This window comes from Phyllobates terribilis, unplaced genomic scaffold (genome assembly GCF_046119375.1).
Source record: "Phyllobates terribilis strain yellow unplaced genomic scaffold, ASM4611937v1 Scaffold_11__3_contigs__length_659146591, whole genome shotgun sequence".
Classification (NCBI taxonomy): Eukaryota; Metazoa; Chordata; class Amphibia; order Anura; family Dendrobatidae; genus Phyllobates; species Phyllobates terribilis.
In genome coordinates, this window is record NW_027362771.1 from 462,992,329 (window position 1) to 463,011,735 (window position 19,407).

Genomic DNA, 19,407 nt, shown 5'->3' on the forward strand with positions numbered 1-19,407 from the left:
TCGACCAACCGAACCGAATTCGAACACTACGGGGGTGGCTCAACTCTACCCTTGACACTAACAGTATACATGCATCCAATTATTCTGCTAAGTCCTCGATTTTCTTGATTCCAAGTTTTATTCCAAACGTAATGCTCTGGAATCTCTCGATACAAATACTGCCTTGCGTTTTCGTCACGTTGGTTCAGCAAAAACCATTCCATTAATGTTGACGTTGTGCTTAAAGTTTTTGAGACATCTTTGACTTGAGCATCTTCAAAGAAATAAAGCTGCTGTTGATTTGGTAAATTAATAGCTAAACGTATAATGGCATGGGACTGTGAATGCATTGGAAAAGCAAATATCCTCCAAGCAGCTTCTGGAGCACTCACATACCTTGAGTCAACAAAAGTTGATGATTCATCGTGATGGGCTGTTTTCTGTTGTATTTTGTCGTTAGCTTTGTCATGCCCCTTGTAGATGTGAAAATATAACAATGGGACTACCAACCATATAATAGAATATCTAGCACGGTAGAAGGTATAATAAAATATAACTTTTAATGAACATATATATTAAAAATGACCATATGGCTCAAATTAAAAACCAGACAATGGACAGAAAAACCCAGAAAATGACACACATCCAAAAGGGTCATAGACCTGATGGGGGAGGGTAAGCGTACCCTAATATTGTGGCCCCCTTACAGTGCGGCCATGACACAAATATAAATGAGAAAGGAACAATCTCACCATTTGTTGAAGTTTAGCCTTACTCAGAACAGAAAAGATCCCCAAATAGCCGGTAATTCATCCAGAGAGACACGATCCGCAATGCAGTGGTCCCCTGTCCCCCACTCTCCCCTAACGAGTAACTAACGAAACGCGGAATGGGAAACTTTTTGGGACATGTGCAATAGATCCCCGGTACATTATCTATACATGAGATATTTTTCTTTTGGGTATTGTGTGGGTATTTCATCCCCCCCCCATCTGTCTGCATCTCCTCTGTGGATCGTGTCTCTCTGGATGAATTACCGGCTATTTGGGGATCTTTTCTGTTCTGAGTAAGGCTATATTTCAACAAATGGTGAGATTGTTCCTTTCTCATTTATATTTGTGTCATGGCCGCACTGTAAGGGGGCCATAATATTAGGGTGCGCTTACCCTCCCCCATCAGGTCTATGAACCTTTTTGATGTGTGTCGTTTTCTGTGTTTTTCTGTCCATTGTCTGGTTTTTAATTTGAGCCATATGGTAATTTTTAATATATATTTTCATTAAAAGTTATATTTTATTATACCTTCTACCGTGCTAGATATTCCCTTGTAGATCTACTTGAAAAGATATTTTACACTTTTTATTGAAGCACAGATTTCTACGTTGATGTGACAGTTGTAGTGTTTTGATAAGTACGGGTTGTATGGAACTATCCATGAGTTATTTTTAATTTTTTTGTTGCGAACAATGTTATCAATGTGTTGTCGTTGGCAGGATGGGTAGCCATCCAAGTCTTTACCAGTGTGCTGTTTGAACTCCTTTGGAAACCCTTTTGTACACTTTCCGTTTTCCATGCATGGACTTTTTGGATTTGCTACACCGCATGGGCCATGAACCATATGAGAGACTACAATATTATACAGTTCAGGATACTTTTCTTGGTTAGGAAATTCAGCCCACACTATGTTGTCAATTTCTTCCTCCGTGCGAAACTTGGAATCCGCGTCTAAGATAATTAGTATATGCGCATGTGGGAGACCTCGTTTCTGAAACTCTATGACGTGTACCATTGCTATGACTGTTCCAAAAAGCCTATTTTTGATGTCTTTCAAAAGGCTGCTGAGTTTCAGTGAAAATACGTGTGCGACTAAGTCCGGCCTGTGTTCAACTTGTTGCCAGGGTTATAGATTTTTGGTAATTTCCGGCCATTTAGGATTACAGGTCATTGTCACAAAAATGTCAGGTCTTCCATACTTTGTTACTATTGCCATTGCATCTTGATAACGCTGTTGCATGTTGTGGGGGCTACCTTCAAACGACAACAGGAGAATTACTGTTTTTCCAATTGCAATTCCCTTTTGAATTGATTATTTTTGCAAATGTTCTTGAAGAACGCAGTAGTCTTCAACTTTAAGTTGTTTTTGGTTCATTCGTATGAAATTTAGACGATTAGCTGTAATTTTAACGTATGCGTCGATTAAGTACTGTTGTGTCAGTTTCCCACCGTTTAAAATAGGATTGACGTACAGTAATTTCGGACAGACAGAAGAAAACTGTAGTCCTGCAGTTGTGTAATTCTTCTTGAAGTTCCTTGCTGGAGTAGGTTTTCATGCCACACTTGATCACCTCTTGGAAAGAATAGCGGATACAGAAGAGCATCAAGGTTGTTGTGCAAAATGCTAATTCGTTGTGTCTTAGGAACCAAAGGGTTGTTTTGGTCTGGCTTAAGATGGACTAATATATCCATTTGAAAAGGAGGCTCTCCGTCATCGTTTTGAAAAACAACTGCAACCTCACTTACACGTTGTTTGTTGTAAAGTCGGGGATCCTGTTTACGTTCTTGTTTAATGGCCATGACAATAGAAGGCATTTCAGTCCCATTTTGTATAGCCCTCTGTTCCTCCTCAGCTTCGACGTCTTTTAGCATGCGATATGCGGCAGCAAATGGGCTGATGTTTTGTAAATGTACGGCAATTTGGTTCATCAGTTCAGCATCACACTTTTCGTTTTCTTTCAGGTTCATCCTTTGTTCTGTAGCCTCATTTGTATCAAGGATGTATAATTGTGCAAATTTTGGTGGTTGTCCTATTTCTGGGTGAAGTGTTCCAGTGTGGTGGTAGATATGACCGTGAATTTTAAAGCAATATGGTCCAAATCCAGGGGGCGGTGCAATGTTGGCACCAAATGAAAGAAACGCATGAGAACTGTTGATGCTCCTGATATTTTCCATAAAATTTCTACTGTGTTGATGCGTTCCTTTCATCAACTGCTCAAACAGATCTGAGTAGAGAGGTCTCAGTAGCATAACTTTTCCTTTTTGGCAGCATTGAGTAAACTGATTGTCAGATGTTTTTTTATCAATAAAATTCAGAGAGTCGCATTTAGAGCAAACTGCATTCATATTCCCACAGTAGTGTTCAATAATTGTAGTTTCGTTGTCTGTTACGTAACATGCAAGTTTTTGAATATTCTGCTGGGCTTGCCTGGTAGAGCATTAGTTTTTTATGAATTTGGCGATCATGTTGTTGTCTGTTTGCCATAGATTGTGGAGATTCATTCACCCGACGTTGTCTGTGGGATTCCCCGGCATCCACCCCGCACCCATTCATTGAGAGAGCGCGCGGTGGATGCCGGGTGTGACGCGATGGGGGATAACCACGCTCACAACCCGTCACTCACCGTGGAACGCGGAACATGAGACCCCTGGCTGCAGCCGCAAATAGTCATGATGTAAGCGGAAGCAAGAGCCAGCTGCAGCCGGGGGTCACGTGCTGCCTGTGCGTGGTCAGCGATAGCGCCGTGCACAGGCAGTATTGGCAACATAAGGTATTTACGAAATTCATTAGGGGCCCCGAAGGGATACATTGGGGGGTTAATTTAAGATAAGAATCTATGTGATATGTATTATCAAAGAGAAATGCTTCTTTCTTCTTCTGGACTGTTTTTGTTATCCCATTACTAAGATAGCATATGACTACTCATTCTGCTGCAAGTTTTTCAGGTACACTTTAAGTTACAGTTTTCTTGCATCAATATATCTTCTATCATGGTATCTGTGTCATGTTTAAAACACTACATTTGTATACATAAGGCAAATAGTATCGCATTCAGTGGGTCACACTACTACATGGCAAGTCCACATAACATAAGGTGGGTTTACGCCACACGACCTGCCACATGAAACATCTGCGTATTGGTAATTATTTACCCATCAGTGGTCATTTAACAGTCTGCTTACTCAGGAAAACTGTGCTTAAAGGGGTTGTCCACTTCTAGAACAACCCCTTCTCAATCTGAATGTTTGCCTCAGTTAAAATAAAAACACTCACCTCCGGTGACAGCGTAATTCCAGCGGTGCCAGCACTCGCGTTCCCAAGGCTTATATGAGGTTGTTACGTCACAAGAGCCTTGCACCCAATCAGTGGCTTCAATGTCCCCGCCTTTTGACAAATCTAACATCAAAAGGAAGTCAGAGAGCAGCCGCAACCCTGACTTCTGCAACAGCTTTTCTGTTTGCAAAATAAAGAAACAATGGCTTTTTCTCAAGACTTGCAAAAAGTATCCCTTTTTTAGGTAGCAGGAATAGGTTTCTTGATTTGAAAGAGACTGGCTTCTCAACAAGGCATGCAAAAATTATTCTTTATTGTAAGATTAGACACAGGTTTGCTTTTTTCCAAAATGAAAACTAATGGCTTTTTATCAAGCCATCAAAATGTAATTATCCATTTTTTTGGAGCATAACAGGGTTGTTTTTTTGAAAGTGAAGAAACAATGACTTCTGTATAAGCCATGAAAAAAATATCCCATTTCTGGAAGTCAAAGCATATTTTTATACTTTTAAAAGAGCATGTTTCACAGAATGAGTACACCATAGCTATACAACACAATGGATAATCAGGAAATCTATGTGGGCGTTAGCAGTTGCTTTGGCAGCAACAGCACTCTAGAATATGACATAGTAAGCAAGGCAATATCTGTCAGTCTAGGGCCAGCACTGGCAACCCCAGAAAGAGCAGTACTGTAGAGCACTATAAAACCTAGTGGACAGACAGAAAATGTGTGGCTGATGTGGCTGTATAGCAGCAGAGGCACAGGCCTCACAATATATCAATGTGACAAGGGAAGGCAAGGTGATGCCTGGCAGTATAGTGCCAATACTGGCAGTACTGACAACAGCAGTACAGTATACAGATTTTATGATTGACAGGGAGGAGACATCCTGCTCGGCATGGTGCATCTGCACTGGCAGCAGTAAAACTATGTAGAACACAATGGGAAGGCAGACAGGCAGATACTTTGACTGATATAATCATTTGTTATCATGATAGGTGCATGAAAGTAGTTACTGATCCATGCCTGATTCGTTTTGACAAATATAAGGTTTCCCACACTTGCAGAGGACAACTTGGGCATGACAAAGCCACCTGCCACTCTGAATCCAATTTCTTACAGGACACTGGAGGCTTAATATGACAGTAGTCTTCAGCAAACTGAGACAGCCACTGTTCCAATCCGCTAACCCAGATGTCTATGGGAAATAAGTATTGAACATGTCACCAATTTTCTAGGTAAATATCTTTCTAAAGGTGCTATTGACATGAAATTCTCACTAAAAGGTTGATAACAACCCACCCGTTCAACGCAGGCAAAGAAATCAAAATAGCACCTTTAGAAATATATTCACTTTAAAAATTAGTGACGTGTTCAATATTTATTTTACCTGCTGTATATATACTGTATGCGCTGCTGCATTTGCTGCCTTGCTAGTTGCCCTAGCCCTACACAGGTGGGGGAGGGTTGATTCTGTGTGGAGCAGAGAGTGGTTTCCTGACTAGACGTGCGGTCAACAGTTTGCTTGGCAAAACATTAGTGTACTTTGGAGCTCAAAGTCGAGACAGTGACCCACTCTGTCCTGCACATGAGAGCACAGAGTGGGCACCCCTTTCTGTGTCAAATAATGAAGGAAGGTTAGGTACCTTCCAGCATGGCTTAAAACATACCAAAATGTCTCAAAAGGCAACTGACTCCACTGGTACAACAATGACTGCAACATTAGCAAATTGACAAGAAGATGAATGGGAATATGTATGCCTGTTTCCTCTGTACACAATCATGGATGGACATCTCACAGTGAAACAGAGATTGAGGAAATGTGTGAATATTACAAGCAGTAGTTGTGAATGATGATGATAGTGATGATGACACCGACCAGGTAGTACTTGAGAATGTGGAGTAGCTTGCAGAAAGATAAGCGCAAGGAGAAGGGGTAGAAGGACAACTGGAGCCTTGGTCAGATTGCTGGCCGGCTTGCTCTTCCAAAATCACTAGCTGATGTCATTTCATGTCCTGATTAAGAGCCATAGTTTCTAGTTTAACCATAGCTTTCAAGTGCTATTGAACTTCCTCAGCCACCAACATATGCAGCATCACCTGCTCTTAAGTTACCCGCAGAAGAAGCAAAATTTTCCTCGGCTGATCTTTTGGCAGCGTGTCGCATCTGCTCTTGGTGGTGCTGCTAGAAGCTCCCATATTCTTAGCTGTGATATGTTTCTTTTTCTTTTAAACTACTCTCTCCATTGCCAGTGTCACTTTATCATGTACTATACATTTTGTACACAAGTATAACATATGGTATGTACAAAAAAATGTTCAACCACACTTATTCAACTCTAAAGCAAAAGGAATGAAAAAAAATACTACCAAGGGTACATGTCACCTCAAAAAGTCTAATGCAACAACAGCCCACCTGTAGTATTGGTATAGTGAATACAAGTCTAAAATATAACTACTTAAAGGGAGTCTGTCAGCACAGAATGACTGTTCAAACAAGTACAGGCCCTCGGTGGCATGGCAATATATTTAAGTGCTCCTTCTGACCTACTTGTTTTCGATCTATCTCTGCCAGTCTTTGGCTCTGTAAGATAGGTACATTCCTATCTTACAGAGCTGTAGTGTATCGCTTTTCAGTGTCACAAGTCAGCAAGAACACTTTTAAATTTAAGTTTTTTCTTCAATAGAAAAAAATAGGACTGATGGGCATGAATGGGTTTGTACAAGCACAATTCAAATTTTACCAGTGTCTTGGTATATTAAAAAATAATAAACAAAGATATACCCACTTACCTGCACTTACCAGGATCCAGCACAGGCTGCTTCATAGTCTGCATTTACATTATCTTTGAAAGTGGCAGCAGGGCCAATGAGACCAGTATTTAGCTGCAATGGTCTAGTGATTTCAGGAATGAGTCATCGGTGACGTCAGCAATGACTCCCTGGTGAAGATACTTGATAATGGCAGCCACTCACAGGTCACAACTGACATGCTGTCGCTTTGAACAGTGATGACTTTCTTCCAGTGTAAACGCAGACCATGGAGGGGTCTGCTCTGGATCCTAGAAAGTGTTGATCTATGAGTATAGCTTAAGGCTATGTGCCCACGATGCAGAAATGAAGCAGAAAATTTCTGCAGCATTTCTGCATCTCCCTGGCAGAAAAAACGCATGCAGATTGTGCATGCGTTTTTCCTGCAGAATACATGCGGATCCACATGCAGATTCACATGCGTTTCCACATGCAGATTGACAAGCGCTTTCCAGGCGATAGCATCACTTGGAAAGTGCTTGACAACTAGGTCACACTGTATAAATCCATGCAAACAGCATGGATTTATATAGTGTGAACCGTAAAAATGAAAACAAATAAAGCTATACTCACCCCCGAGGCCCCGGCGTGGCAGCAGCGCTGCTTCCTGGCTGGTTCCCGGCTGCCGGCATATCGCAAGACAGAGCGGTGAAGGGCCTGCGGTCACATAACTGTGACGTCACCGCAGGTCCTCAAGCGATGCCGGCATTCAGAGAGAAGACGCCGGACAGGTGAATATAAACTTTGTTTGTTATTTTATTCTTTTTTCACAGGTACAATGGTACCCAGGTCTGGATGAGAGTCTCCTCTCCTCCAGAACTGGGTACCATCCGCACATAGAGACGCATAGAAGCCACTTGTAAAAATGTACAGTCGCGGTTTCTATGCGTCTCAATGCAAGTCAATGGCGGGAGTTCCGCTGCGCTTCCGCAAAATTAAATGACATGCTGCGGATTTTTGTACGCAGCATAAACGCTGCGGAAAAATCCTCAGCATGTGCATAGAACATGCGGAATCCCCTTGGGGACCATGGGGTGCGGATTACCTAGCGTTTCACAAGCATTTATGCTGCGAAAATTCCGCAGCATAAAACGCTTGAAAAACCCTACGTGGGCACTCAGCCTAAGGCTATGTGCCCACGATACAGAAATGCTCCGGATTTTTTCCTGAGCATCTCCCTGGCAGAAAAAACGCATGCGGATTGTACATGCGGATTGTACATGTGGATTGTACATGCGTTTTTCCTGCCAGGGACATGCGGATGTGAAGTGTTCTTCACATTCATTTCCGCATGCGGGTTGACAAGCGCTTTCCAAGCGATTTTAGCATCACTTGGAAAGTGCTTGACAACTTGGTCACACTATATAAATCCATGCAAACGGCATGGATTCATATAGTGTGACCGTAAAGAATGTTAAAAAATAAAAAAATAAATCTATACTTACCTTCTGATGTCCCTCGGAGTCTTTATTCGATCCGTCCTGGCTTGCCGGCAGCTCGTGGTACACTGAAGGACCTGCCGACGTCAACGGTCGTGTGACTCGTCACATGGCTAAATTACGTCAGCGCAGGTCCTTCAGTCCTTCAGTCCACCGCGATCTGCCGGCAAGCAAAGACAAGCACACCGGGGGCCATCAGAAGGTAAATATAATATTTATTTTTTATTTTATTCTTTTTTTTACAGGTTCTATGGTACCCGGGTCTGGAGGAGAGTCTCCTCTCCTCCAGACCCGGGTACCATCCACACATTGAAATGCATGGATTCCGCATCTACAGATGTAGTGATGCGGAATCCAAGCGTTGCAATGCAAGTCAATGGCGGCGAAAACGCAGCGCTTCCGCAAAATAATTGGTAGTGCTGTGTTTTTTCCGCAATAATAACCCGCAGCGGAAATTTCCGCAGCATGTGCCCAGCACATGCGGATTATCATTGGGGAACATGGCAGACCTTCTACCAAGTCTTTAATAAGCGTTTCTGCGGCGGAATTGCCACTGCGGAAATGCTTAAAAAATGCATCATGGGCACACAGCCTAATTTCTTAATGTACCAAGCCAATAGTAAAGTTTTAATTTTGCCCAGACAACCCATTTATACTTCCTTTCTGGTTGATAACAATTCAAGAAGTAACACAAAAATTATGTATTTAAATTCACAGGACTCAGGAAAAAAAATGCTCAACTTAAATGTATCACTGTCTAACCCAAGGGTGGAGAACTGTACAAAATTATCAACTTGAAAATGACCCTGCTAAATTTGGTCAAGCAATTAATTAACTCACCCTTAATCTGATAGCTGGGGCTGCTTCTCTTTAGTGAGGCTGTGTTGTTAGGTGGTATTAATGATGTTGCTACTCGCAACTGCTTTTCCAGGTTTACGTCGGTCTGGAGCAGTTGACTCTTTGCAATAAGTTTTGTAAAAAACTTGCAGCAGTAAGTTGTTCTGAATACAAATGTATATTACACTGCATGCCTCCTCAAAGTGGGAAATTCATCACTGCACACATAACATCAATAGATCTGAAGTAGTGGGATGTTTGCTATATACATCACATAGAAACTGAGACTGCTGTGTATACATCACATGGGAGACACCGATACTGCTTTATATATGACATAGGAGACACTGAGACTGCTGTATATATATCACATAGGAAACACTGCGACTGCTGTATATTTATCACATAGGAGACACTGGGGTTGGGGCATATACATTACCTAGGATACACTGGGACTGGTGAATATACATCACATACGATACACTATGACTGGAGCATAAACATCATATAGAAGATACTGAGGCTAGTGCATATACATCACATAGTAGACACCAGGGCTAGAGCAAATACATCACATAGAAGGCACAGGGACTGCTGTATATATCATATAAGAGACACTTGGACTGGTGCATATACATCACATAGAATACACTGGGGCTGGTGCATATACATCACATAGGAGACACAGGGATACTGGGATTGAAGCATATACATTAAATAGGAGCCACTCGGACTGCTGTATACATCACGTAGGAGACACTTAATCCTCTGTATATACATTAGACATGAGACACAGGGAATATTGTGTATATATCATATATGATAAACTGAGGCTGGTGCATATACATCAAATAGGAGACACGGGGGCTGGTGCATATACATAACATAGGAGACACTTGGACTGATGCGTATACATCACATGGGGTACACTGGGGCTGGAGCATATAGATCCCATAGATAACACAGGGACTGGATCATTTACATAAAATAGGATACACTGAGACTGCTGTAAGTACACTACATAAATGGCACTGAGACCTCTTTATACATTACATAGGAGGTACAGAGACTTCTGTATACATGATATAGGATACATTGAAACTGCTGTATATACATCCCATGTGAGACACTGGGACTGGGGCATATACATTACATAGGGGACACTAGGATTAGTGCATGCATGGCATAGGAGAAACTGACTGCTGTATACATGGCATAGACACTGAGACTTCTGTATATACAGCACATAGGATACACTCAGAATTCTGTATATACACCACATAAAAGACTGCTGTATACATTACATAGGAGACACCAAGACATTTGTATACATGAGAAAGGAAACATAGGAGACATTGAGACTACAGTTTAGACATCACATAGGAGACACTGGGGCTGTTGCATTTACATCACAAAGAGACACTGGTTCTGTTGTATGCATCACATTGGAGACACTGAAGCTCGTGCATATCCATAACATTGGAGACACTGTGGCAAGTGCATATGCATCACATAGGAGACACTAGGACTGGTGTATATACATCACATAGGAGACACTGGGGCTGGTGCATATACATTACATAGGAGACACTGGGATTGGTTCATATACATCACATTGGAGACACTGAGACTGCTATATACATGAGATAGGAGACACCGAGGTTACTGTATTCATCACATAGGAGTCACTGGGACTGATGATATACATCACATAGAAGACACTGGGGCTGGTATATGTACATGACAAAGGATACACTAGGGCTGGTACATATACATCACATAGGAGACACTGGGACTGGTGTATATACATCATATAGCAGACACTAGGGCTGATGCATATACATGACATAGGAGACACTGGGGCTGTTGCATTTAAATCACAAAGGAGACATTGGTACTGTTGTATGCATCACATAGGAGACACTGGGGCTCGTGCATATACATCACATATGAGGCACTGGTGCTGGAGCGTATACATCACATAGGAAACTCTAGAGCTGGAGCATATACATTACATAGGTGACACTGGGACCAGTGTATATACATCCTATAGGAGACACTGGAACTGGTGTATGTACATCATGTTGGAGACACTGGGGCTGGTGCATATACAATACATAGGAGGCACTGAGACTGGTGAATATGCATTACATAGGAGACACTTAGACTGCTGAATACATGACATAGGAGACACCAAGATTGCTGTATTCATCACATATGAAACACTGGTGCTGGTGCATATACATTACATAGGAGACACTGGGATTAGTGCATGTACATGACATAGGAGACACTGTGACTGTTGAATACATGACATAAGAGACACCGAGATTGCTGTATTCATCACATAGGAAACACTGGGACTGGTTATATATATCACAAAGGAGACACTAGGATTGGTGTATATACATAATAAAGGAGACACCGGGTCTGGTGCATATATATCACATAGGAGACACTGGGGCTGGTTCATATACATAATAAAGGAGACACTGGGTCTGGAGCATATATATCACATAGGAGACACTGGGGCTTGTGCATATACATAATAAAGGAGACACTGGGGCTGGTGCATGTACATTACATAGGAGATGCTGGGATAGGTTCATATACATCACATAGGAGACACTAAGACTGCTGTATACATGACATAGTAGACACCAAGATTGCTGTATTCATCACATAGGAGTCACTGGGACTGATGATATACAGCACATAGGAGACACTGGGGCTGATACATATACATCACATAGGATTTACCGGGGCTGCTACATCTGAGGTCACGGAGAGCCCCCTCTTGCTGATGCAATCTTTGGCAATGTGTAAATTGGAATTTTGTTTGAATCCCCTGGGATATATGAATTGAATTTTACTTATAATCAATTTGCTCATTTCTCCATGTAATGCTTCATTTCCTAGTGCTAAAGGGGAAATGAACACCTGTTGCCAGCAATATGTGAACCATGTGATCAGGGAAACTACTGACATAAATAGAGGGTTCAAAGTTTTTCAAGCCAACCTTTTCTAAAAGCAGCCAACCTGGCTCCTCTAGTGATTACTTGCGGTTGTTTGATTCAGCAATACATTTCCTCTTCATTTGCTGCTACAGAAGAAATGAAGCATTACATTGTAACCATTAAAATCAACCATGTAATATATGTGGGAGACAGATTACATAGATTGTCATCACTCATATCAGTGTCTGTCCCTAGTGGGGCTCACAATCAGAAACAGAAATACACACAGAGCAATTTCATAGGAAGACAATTAAAGGTTTTTTTAACCAAATTACATTTATCACTCGAGATGAGAATATTGATTTTAATCAATTAAATTTGTTAGTAATGAAAATTTTTTTTGTATTTGTCAAAATCCTATTTACTGGTGTTTGATTCACACTAATCCAGAAAAATGGTAACTAGTTAGATACCAGTTGGCTGATTCTCTTAAGAGATAGGAAGGATTTTAAAAACAATAAATATACTCACCTGTCTTAAACCTGCCCTTAACTGCCCGTCCTTTTATTCCATCACAGCTCACTCCCCAGTCCTCTATTCGCTCGCTCCACTCTTGTCTTCAGTGATGAATGCCTTCCAATGTTGACTAGGTTTGAGTAGGCCCCATGTTACCATGTGAGGTCTATTTAGAGCTGGAAGATATTTCCAATTCCAATACAAGGAAGCAACCGGAGAAATAAAGTGAGATCCGTGGCATCAGAAAAGTTGAGGAGTGGGCATAGGACAGGTACCTTAAGTGTAATATTTTATCATTTTGTTAACTCATTTTCATCACTTTTGATTCAGGCCAAATGTATTTAGACTGAAGCGAATCTGCTTAAAATGTTTTTTCGGAAAATTCTCTCATTCTTTTATAACTCATCTGAAGTGGGGGCACCATTAATCACTAATAAAAGGGTCATTTGCGCAATGATGAACTCATGTCAATGTGCTGTTAATTTAGTGAACAAAATTACCTTGTTATTATAATGTACCTAAAGTTTTTCTTATATGGGAACTAGACAAGGGAACAGAGGAAAATTATATCCAGGCCTCCCTTCATTTTACCGCCAAGGTCAGACATGCTGAGGTTGGCTCTTTCAGTGCCGTCAATATTCAGCTTTCAACTCCATAGTTAGAATTTTTTTTTTGTCCTTTCAAGCTTGTTGGAAGATACAATCACCAATTCCTTTTTATTTTTCGATTAGAAATGTCCACATTCTTTCATGTATTGTATTTATAGCCAGTTGTCTGATAGCCTGAGTGAACAATTACCGGTCTGACTGTTGGTTTTTTTTGCCGCTTTTTTAATTAAAGCCCATTCCGGCCATGAAAAATCACCTTTTGGTGGTCAGAAAGTGTTTTTCTTTCAGTATATATATAAAGGAAAACATCAGTTTAGAAGTGAGCAATATAATTTCATTGAGAAATTGTAGAAAAAGCCAGTTGTAATGGAAGTTCTGATTTACAAATGGACTAGTTCTTGCCTTTCCTGATTCCGAGCTGTAAAAAAACAAAACTTTAAGAACTTGATAATATGATCTAGATATGGAAGCACTAGGCATCTCTGATAAGTAGTGTACATGCAGGTCAATAGATATAACTAACAGAAAATAAATTGAGGTTTTTGTTATCACCTTGCCTTCCCCAGGTAGAATGGGGATTAAATGCAAGCTTTTTAAAAAATAATAATAGTAATGATTTTGTGAATTGCAGCTTATGTATTTGCGGTGTGACAGCTGGCAGCCTTCTGAACTTCTTGATGCCTGGAAACTGGTTAAAAGGAAGATTTATTTATCAACTTCATCAACCCTCAACACCCACTTAAGTTCAAATTGACATACACATAGAGAATGCAGCAAAGTCAAGGTTGTGTAATATGATTCCTGCCTGCGAGAGTGTTTATCTGTCTAAATCATAATAACTCGCTGAAGAAAAAAATATCTACTTCAAGTCTATTAACAATGAAAGGAATAAAGTGTTCAAGCAATGTCGCCGAAATGGGGCAGATGAGATATGAATGTCAGCCTTGAAATATCCTCCTGAAAGTGGAAAGGTTATACATTTTGCTTGGTTACCGAGAAACATTGCTAGAAGTTACAAAATCCCATTGATCATTTCTTCCTTGCCATTGTCCAGAACAATATTTTAGATTGGTTGACCGGCCTCTTTTTTTTTTCTTTTTTTTTTTTTTTAAGTTATATTCTAAAAACTTTCAAATAAAAGCTAAATATTTTAGGTTGCTAATGTCATTTTTGCATATTTTAAAACCAACAAGTGACTTTTTAAAAAAAAATGCTATAAAAAATGTATAACTTATATTTTTTCGGCTAAAGGGGTTCCATGTGTACATTCCTACAATTAGAAAATCTCTCCATCGATTTAGCTATGTAGGGGCTTGTTATTTGTATGACAAGCTGAAGTTTTCATTGCTACATTTTGGGGTGCAAACGATATTTAGATTTTTTTTAACATTTTTTTTTGTGAAGATGTGGTGACTAAAAGAAATGTCAATTTTGTCCTTTCTGTCTTTTTTTTGTTTTACGGTGTTTACTGTACTAGTTAAATAATTTTAAATTTTTATAGATTATACTTTTACAAATGCAGTTAATACAGATTTTTTTTGCTTGTTATATTAATGTCTTTATTTTTCATGGTATTTAAAGGAGGCGATTCAAATTTTTATTTCTTTTATATATTTTTTAACATATTTTAAAACTTTTTTTGTTTTAGTTTTTAGCTTTCTTAGTCCTCTTAAGGGGCTTGAACCTGCGATTGTCTGTCCACTTGTTCTAAATATTGTAATATAACAGTAATGCATGATATATAGCTAAAATGATGGTCTCTATAGAGCCCTGTCTGTGTCTGAGTTTCACCAGAGTACCAACATGACAGCCATTTGGGCCTTCAGCAGCAACCCATTAGAGCCCCATGAGCACATTGCAGTGGGGGGGACGATGGGCACTTAGAATGGCGTGTCTCCGGGACCGAGCTCCTTGATGCCACAGTCAGAGATTAACATTGACATTTAGGGGGGTAGCTGGATGTGTAACACAGCTGATAACTGATTGGTATGCTACCAATTCAGATTCTGTGCAAGCTCCATAGAATGGCACCAGAAAAGTACAATACATGTACGATGGATGTCGGGAAGGTGTTAGGGATTTATTCATAATGACATTATTACTTTAAAGGTTTTTTCATGAACAGCCAAAAAAATAAAGGGGTTGTCCACCACTGAGCCAAAATCCTAACAGTGTGCAACCATTATGGTTTGAGTGAAATGGCTAAGATTCTAGTTGGCACATGACCACAAGTATTCAAATTTCTTATCACCAAATGGCCTTCAGAGCTGATCCCTAAAGGTGTGTAGATTACACATCATTATGATTCAGCAGGCTGCACTGCTTGCAAAAAAATGTATGCAGGCGGATATCTCATTTATGGTCCAGTGATTCTTTTAATACTGTATAAAAAATGTCATAGAGTCAATGAAAAGCATATATCATTGTGTTTCTGCCCCAAATTGTATGGAATTTCAGACATTTCCTCATCACATATCACCATGCATGTTAAATTATTTAATGTTTTACAATTTGAATGTGCCATTCTTTATTATCGATACCAAAACTTAAAAAATACAAGGAGAGGAGGCATTATTAACCCTTTTACATGAAGCACGAAATTTATATACTGTATATATATTTCTATATAAAAGTTGCCAAAAAGTTGCACAATATAGACAGGTCATAGGTAGAGAAGGTCAAATTTATTTGAAATTTATTTCTTCCAAGTTTAGCAAATTTAAAAAAAAAAATAGATTTGCAGCAAGTTTACTTGTAGTTACTTCAACTGACCTGCAAATATGTGTATAATGTCTCTTAGGACCATATCCAACCTTTTTTCAATCTCATTAATGCAAACATAGCCTGAGTAATCTCAAAGTGATCTCACCATAGAATCAGAAGGTAATCTGGTAGTAACCAACAAACCACATAATAACTCAATGAACTGACAGACATTTTATGTTTTAAAAAATTAAAAAATAGTCCTAAAATTATTACTTGTAGTCATTTGTGATCAGGCAGACCATTCTGTGCAGAACACTAGACAGTCAGAAATAAAATCATCTTGCTGTGGCTTAAATGAATGATTAGCCATATATCCCATAATGACATCTGCTTCCTACCAACTAATGCACTTGCCAGAAGCAAAGGAGACCAATGGAGTCCTGCGTTTGGTAGTATTACTGCCTTGGTGACTGGTACCAGTAGTGATTCTGCTTCTGGTGCTAGCAGATCCAACATTCTTAGCTGTTGCATGTTTTTTATTTAATATTTTACACTACCCCACCATTTTCTTTCCACTTTTTCTTTTACTATACATTTTTCTCAACACTATATTCAAGTTTTGACAATCTTTTCAACCCTGATTATTCAACCCTTGCCAAAACGTATTAAAAAATTCTAGATAGTGATCTACATGAACAGTAAGTAAAATGTATCAGCAGGCCGAAGTATAGAATTGTGAAATTACACAAGTAAAACTGTGCAAAAGGTTTGCAAAAAAACCAGGCAAAAATAAAATGTTTCTATTTTTTTTTAAATTTATTTTTAACAAAATTTAACCTGCTTCCCAAAAAAGAGGTATTAAAAAATACTAGGACAGTATACAAGCAAACATCCAGCACATGCAACAGATCGCCATGGTAGTGTAAAGTATAGAGATAACAGATTTGACTTGTAAAACAGATATTCAAAAAAATTGTTTGCGACACGCAAGCTTTGTGAGGTAGACAGTCGTAGGTAAATATCTGGATTTTAGTGAATTTTCTTTTGTATTTTTAAAAAACAGTTATTCCTCCCTTCACAAAAATGATTGCACAAGAAATACAAAAACTCAGCACAGTCACTTAAGACACCATTTGATTGACGCTTTTATCAGATTATTCTGTAAAAAATAAAAATATTGAGAGTGGCTTGTTTATACTTTCAAATGCATTATGAATGAAGAATGTGCAGTTGTAATTCAAACACAGTGCAGTTGTAATTGAACCCCTTAAGGATAGAACCAATTATGTCCTTAATGACCAGGCCAATTTTTACAATTCTGACCACTGTCACTTTATGAGGTAATAACTCTGGAACGTTTCAACGGATCCCCCTGATTCTGAGATTTTATTTTCATGATATATTGTACTTCATGATAGTGGTAAAATTTCTTCGATAAGACTTGCGTTCACTTGTGAGGGGAAAACCACTGTTTGGGTGCACGGCAGGGTTTGGAATGGAAGGAGCACCATTTGACTTTTTGAATGTAAAATTTGCTTTAATAATTAGCGGACACCATGTCGCGTTTGAGGAGCCCCTGATGTGCCTAAACAGTGGAAACCCCCATTTTGGAAACTAGACCCCTCAGGGAACTTATCTAGATGTGTGGTGAACACCTTAAACCCCCAGGTGCTTCACAGAAGTTTATAACATTGAGCAGTAAAAATAAAATTTTCACATTTTTCCCACAAAAATGCTTTTCGGCCCCCAATTTTGCATTTTCATAAGGGTAACAGGAGAAATTGCCCCATGCCATTTCTTGTGTGTCATCTGCTATATTGACATTTTGAATCATGTAACTGTATTTTTCGCTAGGCTGTATTAATATTCTGTCTTCCAAACATTGTATTTTACTGGTCACTTAGCAGACTTCCAGTTATATGAACTGATGGAGCATTGTCTGCTAGTAGGGTACTGGTATTTTTATGCACCTATGTGAGGGTGAACGGGGAACTAATATTAAAATAGCAACACCGGATTTTGAAATTACCATATAGTATGATATAAAGAAATAAAAACTTGACCAAATATATGTAGAGTAACTACATAACACTAAGGAAATTATTATTATTTATAGCCCTTAACGGGACAGAAAGACTAAGGGCCCAATACATTATAGCTTTTACACCAGTGTTCTGGCGTAAAACCTTTCAAAAGTCACATAATTTTGGTGCCACTGGCAGTGGCATTAAAATTATGCAACTTTTGGGTCTCTCATGCCATTTTCATCCAAATCAGATAAAATGGGAGGGCTGGGGCCATGTCGGCCACCACTTGTAAAATTCATGAGGAGTGTTGACATTTGCTACTCCACAAATCTTACTCTAGCAGATTTGCGTCGAAGTGCAAACAGGGATGGGTGCCACTCATCCACATGAATCAGGAGCATCTGTATCCAGCATGCCCCCTCATCAAGACCGGTATTAACAACACACTACATACATCTGTGCCCGATGTATACATCAACACAATTCAACAATTCAAACAAGAGGGGTTAGGGCCCAGCTTGCAAGAGCTTACAATCTTTAAGGGAGTAGGGATGATATAAAAAGTGCTTGTATTGTATGGTCCAGCCATCTTTATATTGAATAAGGTTATTCGTTCAAAGCTGCATGAACTGGTCACCAGCCAGTATCTCTGTATGTCAAGATACAAAATGCTATGGAGTGCATGGAATGTGTGAGAAAAGGCAATAGAAAAGGACACATACTAATGGAAGTATAAAAATGGAGAATTGAGAACAGTTAGATTACTGAGGTGATGTGATAAGCCTGTCAAAATAAGGTATGCTTAAAATTGTTGACATTGGGGATTGTATAAGTTAAAGCTTTTCAGGGAACTGGCCAATCATAAGAAAAGTCTTGGAGTATGAAAGCTACAGATTATGAAGGATGATAGTCTTCATTCATAAGCATTATGGATATCATGGGTAGGGTGGTAAGCAAAGATGAGAGAGAAGATATAAGACGATGCAGGTTTATGTTGTGCTGTGTAGAGAATGGACAACAAGTGCAATGATTGACAGAGTGCAGGAATCAGTGTAGCAGCTGAACAGAAATATGAGCCTTGGTGGTTCTGCTGCTTGGGTATAGAGGTAATACCACACAGAAAAATGGAATTGTCAGGTTTAGGTAGGTTAGTAGAGGGTGGAAATGTAGCGGTGTCCAAAGAACACCGCCAGGCAGGATTTAAGTATGGCACAGCAGACAAGAAAGCTGAAACAAAACATCAGCTTTATTATGTAAAGGCCAGAGAGCTAATTAGCAAGAGAGAAGTAGCCGCTCGGTCCTAAAGACAGCTTATTATCTAAGAAGCTGTCTGCAATGCGAAACGTAGAGATCTCCTGCAACCCACTGCAGGGCGACTGTCTGTCACCTCTCACACACCCGTGACAGTACGCCCCCCTCTACGAGTGGCCTCCGGACACTCAGGACCGGGTTTCTCAGGAAAAGAGGTGTGGAATGAGC